This window comes from Triticum urartu, chromosome 6A (genome assembly GCF_056163025.1).
Source record: "Triticum urartu cultivar PI428250 chromosome 6A, HENAU_Tu73, whole genome shotgun sequence".
Lineage (NCBI taxonomy): Eukaryota > Viridiplantae > Streptophyta > Magnoliopsida > Poales > Poaceae > Triticum > Triticum urartu.
In genome coordinates, this window is record NC_141878.1 from 22,241,109 (window position 1) to 22,247,999 (window position 6,891).

A 6,891-nucleotide genomic window follows, 5' to 3' on the forward strand; every position below is an offset into this window, starting at 1 on the left:
AGGGGGGCCGCGCGCCCTGCCTCCTCTCTTCCACCACTTGTCCCATGAGGCCCAATACTTCTTCCCCGTATTCCCGTAACTCCCCGGTACTCCGAAAAATACCCGAATCACTCAGAACCTTTCCGATGGCCGAATATAGTCGTCCAATATATCGATCTTTACGTCTTAACCATTTCGAGACTCCTCGTCATGTCCCCGATCTTATCCGGGACTCCGAACTACCTTCGGTACATCAAATCACATAAACTCATAATACCGATCGTCACCGAACGTTAAGCGTGCGGACCCTACGGATTCGAGAAATATGTAGACATGACCGAGACTCGTCTCCGGTCAATAACCAATAGCGGAACCTGGATGCTCATATTGGCTCCTACATATTCTACAAAGATCATTATTGGTCAAACCGCATAACAACATATGTTTTTCCCTTTGTCATCGGTATGCTACTTGCCCGAGATTCGATCGTCGGTATCTCAATACCTAGTTCAATCTCGTTACCGGAAAGTCTCTTTACTCGTTTCTGTAATGCATCATCCCACAACTAACTCATTAGTTGCATTGCTTGCAAGGCTTATAGTGATGTGCATTATCGAGAGCGCCTAGAGATACCTCTCTGACAATCGGAGTGACAAATCCTAATCTCGATCTATGCCAACTCAACAAGTACCATCGGAGACATCTGTAGAGCACCTTTATAATCACCCAGTTACGTTGTGACGTTTGGTAGCACACAAAGTGTTCCTCCGGTAATCGGGAGTTGCATAATCTCATAGTCATAGGAACATGTATAAGTCATGAAGAAAGCAATAGCAGTAAACTAAAACGATCAAGTGCTAAGCTAACGGAATGGGTCAAGTAAATCACATCATTCTCCTAATGATGTGAACCCGTTTATCAAATGAAAACTCATGTCTATGGTTAGGAAACATAACCATCTTTGATTAACGAGCTAGTCAAGTAGAGGCATACTAGTGACACTCTGTTTGTCTATGTATTCACACATGTATTATGTTTCCGGTTAATACAATTCTAGCATGAATAATAAACATTTATCATGAAGTAAATAAATAATAACTTTATTATTGCCTCTAGGACATATTTCCTTCAGTCTCCCACTTGCACTAGAGTCAATAATCTAGATTACACAGTAATGATTCTAACACCCATGGAACCTTGGTGTTGATCATGTTTTTCTCGTGAGAGAGGCTTAGTCAACGGGTCTGCAACATTTAGATCCGTATGTATCTTGCAAATCTCTACGTCTCCCACCTGGACTTGATCGCAGATGGAATTAAAGCGTCTCTTGATGTGTTTGGTTCTCTTGTGAAATCTGGATTCCTTTGCCAAGGCAATTGCACCAGTATTGTCATAAAAGATTTTCATTGGACCCGATGCACTAGGTATGACACCTAGATCAGATATGAACTATTTCATCCAGACTCCTTCATTTGCTGCTTCCGAAGCAGCTATGTACTCCGCTTCACACATAGATCCCGCCACGATGCTTTGTTTAGAACTGCTCCAATTGATAGCTCCACCGTTCAATATAAACACGTATCCGGTTTGCGATTTAGAATGTCTGGATCAGTGTCAAAGCTTGCATTGACGTAACCATTTACAACGAGCTCTTTGTCACCTCCATAAACGAGAAACATATCCTTAGTCCTTTTCAGGTATTTTAGGATGTTCTTGACCGCTGTCCAGTGATCCACTCTTGGATTACTTTGGTACCTCCCTACTAAACTAATAGCAAGGCACACATCAGGTCTGGTACACAACATTACATACATGATAGAACCTATGGCTGAAGCATAGGGAAAACTTTTCATTTTCTCTATATCTTTTGTAGTGGTCGGGCATTGAGTCTTACTCAACTTCACACCTTGTAACACAGGCAAGAACCCTTTCTTAGCTTGATCCATTTTGAACTTCTTCAAAACTTTATCAAGGTATGTGCTTTGTGAAAGTCCAATTAAGCATCTTCATCTATCTCTATAGATCTGGATGCCCAATATATAAGCAGCTTCACCGAGGTCTTTCATTGAAAAACTCTTATTCAACTATCCTTTTATGTTATCCAGAAATTCTATATCATTTCCAATCAAAAATATGTCATCCACATATAATATTAGAAATGCTACAGAGCTCCCACTCACTTTCTTGTAAATACGGGCTTCTCCAAAAGTCTGTATAAAACCATATGCTTTGATCACACTATCAAAATGTTTATTCCAACTCCGAGAGGCTTGCACCAGTCCATAAATGGATCGTTGGAGCCTGCACACTTTGTTAGCACCCTTTGGATCGATAAAACCTTCAGGTTGCATCATATACAACTCTTCTTCCAGAAATCCATTCAGGAATGCAGTCTTCACATCCATTTGCCAAATTTCATAATCATAAAATGCGGCAATTGCTAACATGATTCGGACGGACTTAAGCATCGCTACGGGGGAGAAGGTCTCATCGTAGTCAACTCCTTGAACTTGTCGAAAACCTTTCGCAACAAGTCAAGCTTTGTAGACAGTAACGTTACCATCAGCGTCAGTCTTCTTCTTGAAGATCCATTTATTCTCGATGGCTTGCCGATCATCGGGCAAGTCAACCAAAGTCCACACTTTGTTTTCATACATGGATACCATCTCAGATTTCATGGCCTCAAGCCATTTTGCAGAATCTTGGATCATCATCGCTTCCTCATAGTTCGTAGGTTCGTCATGGTCAAGTAACATGACCTCCAGAACAGGATTACCGTACCACTCTGGTGCGGATCTTACTCTGGTTGACCTATGAGGTTCGGTAGTAACTTGATATGAAGTTTCATGATCATCATCATTTGCTTCCTCACTAATTGGTGTAGGTGTCATAGGAACCGGTTTCTGTGATGGACTACTTTCCAATAAGGGAGCAGGTACAGTTACCTCATCAAGTTCTACTTTCCTCCCACTCACTTCTTTCGAGAGAAACCCCCTCTCTAGAAAGGATCCATTTTTAGAAACAAATGTCTTGCATTCGGATCTGTGATAGAAGGTGTACCCAACAGTCTCCTTTGGGTATCCTATGAAGACACCTTTGTCTGATTTGCGTTCGAGCTTATCAGGTTGAAGCTTTTTCACATAAGCATCGCAGCCCCAAACTTTAAGAAACGACAACTTTGGTTTCTTGCCAAACCATAGTTCATAACGCATCATCTCAACGGATTTAGATGGTGCCCTATTAAACGTGAATGCAGCTGTCTCTAAAGCGTAACCCCAAAACGATAGCGGTAAATCAGTAAGAGACATCATAGATCGCACCATATCTAGTAAAGTACGATTACGACGTTTGGACACACCATTACGCTGTGGTGTTCCAGGTGGCGTGAGTTGCAAAACTATTCCGCATTGTTTCAAATGAAGACCAAACTCGTAACTCAAATATTCTCCTCCATGATCAGATCGTAGAAACTTTATTTTCTTGTTACGACGATTTTCCACTTCACTCTGAAATTCTTTGAACTTTTCAAATGTTTCAGATTTATATTTCATCAAGTAGATATACCCATATCTGCTCAAATCATTTGTGAAGGTGAGAAAATAACGATACCCGCCGCGAGCCTCAACATTCATCGGACCACATACATCAGTATGTATGATTTCCAACAAATCTGTTGCTCGCACCATAGTTCCGGAGAACGGCGTTTTAGTCATCTTGCCCATGAGGCATGGTTCACAAGTACCAAGTGATTCATAATCAAGTGATTCCAAAAGTCCATCAGAATGGAGTTTCTTCATGCGCTTTACACCAATATGACCTAAACGGCAGTGCCACAAATAATTTGCACTATCATTATCAACTCTGCATCTTTTGGCTTCAACATTATGAATATGTGTATCACTACTATCGAGATTCATTAAAAATAGACCACTCTTCAAGGGTGCATGACCATAAAAGATATTACTCATATAAATAGAACAACCATTATTCTCCGATTTAAATGAATAACCATCTCACATCAAACAAGATCCAGATATAATGTTCATGCTCAACGCTGGCACGAAATAAAAATTATTCAGGTCTAAAACTAATCCCGAAAGTAGATGTAGAGGTAGCGTGCCGACGGCGATCACATCGACTTTGGAACCATTTCCCACACGCATCGTCACCTTGTCCTTAGCCAATCTTCACTTAATTCGTAGTCCCTGTTTCGAGTTGCAAATATTAGCAACATAACCAGTATCAAATACCTAGGTGCTACTGCGAGCTTTAGTAAGGTACACATCAATAACATGTATATCACATATACCTTTGTTCACTTTGCCATCCTTCTTATCCGCCAAATACTTGGGGTAGTTCCGCTTCAAGTGACCAGTCCTTTTGCAGTAGAAGCACTCAGTCTCAGGCTTAGGTCCAGATTTGGGTCTCTTCTCTTGAGTAGCAACTTGTTTGCAGTTCTTCTTGAAGTTCCCTTTCTTCTTCCCTTTACCCTTTTTCTTGAAACTGGTGGTCTTGTTGACCATCAACACTTGATGCTCTTTCTTGATTTCTACCTCCACAGCCTTTAGCATTGCGAAGAGCTCGTGAATCGTCTTATCCATCTCTTGCATATTATAGTTCATCACGAAGCTTTTGTAGCTTGGTGGCAGTGATTGAAGAACTCTGTCAATGACACTATCAACAGGAAGATTAACTCCCAGTTGAGTCAAGTGGTTATGGTACCCAAACATTCTGAGTATATATTCACTGACAGAACTATTCTCCTCCATCTTGCAGCTGTAGAACTTATTGGAGACTTCATATCTCTCAATCCGGGCATTTACTTGAAATATTAACTTCAACTCCTGGAACATCTCATATGCTCCATGACGTTCAAAACGTCGTTGAAGTCTCGGTTCTAAGCCGTAAAGCATGGCACACTGAACCATCGAGTAGTCATTAGCTTTGCTCTGCCAGACGTTCATAACATCTGGCGTTGCTCCTGTAGCGGGTTTGGCACCTAGCGGTGCTTCCAGGACGTAATTCTTCTGTGCAGCAATGAGGATAATCCTCAAGTTACAGACCCAGTCCGTGTAATTTCTACCATCATCTTTCAATTTTGCTTTCTCAAGGAACGCATTAAAATTCAACGAAACAAAAAGCACGGGCCATCTATCTACAATAACATAGATAAGAAAAATACTATTAGGTACTAAGTTCATGATAAATTAAAGTTCAATTAATCGTATTTAAGAACTCCCACTTAGATAGACATCCCTCTAATCATCTAAGTGATCACGTGATCCAAATCAACTAAACCATTACTGATCATGACGTGAAATGGAGTAGTTTTCAATGGTGTACATCACTATTTTGATCATATCTACTATATGATTCATGCTCGACCTTTCGGTCTCAGTGTTCCGAGGCCATATCTGCATATGCTAGGCTCGTCAAGTTTAACCCAAGTATTTCTGCGTGTGCAAAACTGGCTTGCCCCCGTTGTATGTGAACGTAGAGCTTATCACACCCAATCATCGTGTGGTGTCTCGGCACGATGAACTTTGGCAACGGTGCAAACTCAGGGAGAACCCTTGTACCTTGAAATTTAGTGAGAGATCATCTTATAATGCTACCATCAATCAAGCAGAATAAGATGCATAAAGGATAAACATCACATGTAATCAATATAAGTGATATGATATGGCCATCATCATCTTGTGCCTTTGATCTCCATCTTCAAAGCACTGTCATGATCACCATCGTCACCGGTGCGACACCTTGATCTCCATCGTAGCATCGTTGTCGTCTCGCCAAATATTGCTTCTACGACTATCACTACCGTTTAGTGATAAAGTAAAGCAATTACAAGGCGATTGCATTGCATACAATAAAGCGACAACCATATGGCTCCTGCTAGTTGCCGATAACTCTGTTACAAAACATGATCATGTCATACAATAAAATATAGCATCATGCTTGACAATTATCACATCACAACATGCCCTGCAGAAACAAGTTAGACGTCCTCTACTTTGTTGTTGCAAGTTTTATGTGGCTGCTACGGGCTGAGCAAGAACAGTTCTTACGTACGCATCAAAACCACAACGATATTTCGTCAAGTTAGTGCTGTTTTAACCTTCAACAAGGACCAGGCGTAGTCACACTCAGTTCAACTAAAGTTGGAGAAACTGGCACCCGCCAGCCACCTGTGTGCAAAGCACGTCGGTAGAACCAGTCTCGCATAAGCGTACACGTACTGTCGGTCCGGGCCGCTTCATCCAACAATACCGCCGAACCAAAGTATGACATGCTGGTAAGCAGTATGACTTATATCGCTCACAACTCACTTGTGTTCTACTCGTGCATATAACATCTACACATAAACCTCGCTCGGATGCCACTGTTGGGGAACATAGTAATTTCAAAAAAAATTCCTACGCACACGCAAGATCATGGTGATGCATAGCAATGAGAGAGGAGAGTATCGTCCACGTACCCTCGTAGACCGTAAGCGGAAACGCTATGAGAACGCGGTTGATGTAGTTGTACGTCTTCACGATCCGGCCGATCCAAGTACCGAACGTACGACACCTCCGAGTTCAGCACACGTTCAGCTCGATGACGTCCCACGAACTCCGATCCAACAAAGCTTCACAGGAGAGTTTCGTCAGCACGACGGCGTGATGACGGTGATGATGTTGCTACCGACGCAGGGCTTCGCCTAAGCACCGCTACGATATGATCGAGGTGGATTATGGTGGAGGGGGCACCGCACACCGCTTGGAACAATCAACTTGTGTGTCCAAGGGTGCCCCCTGCCCAGTATATAAAGGAGCAAGGGGGGAGGCCGGCCGACCCTGATGTCTACTACACAACCTTCTTCTTGTAGACGTTGTTGGGCCTCCAAGTGCAGAGGTTTGTAGGACAGTA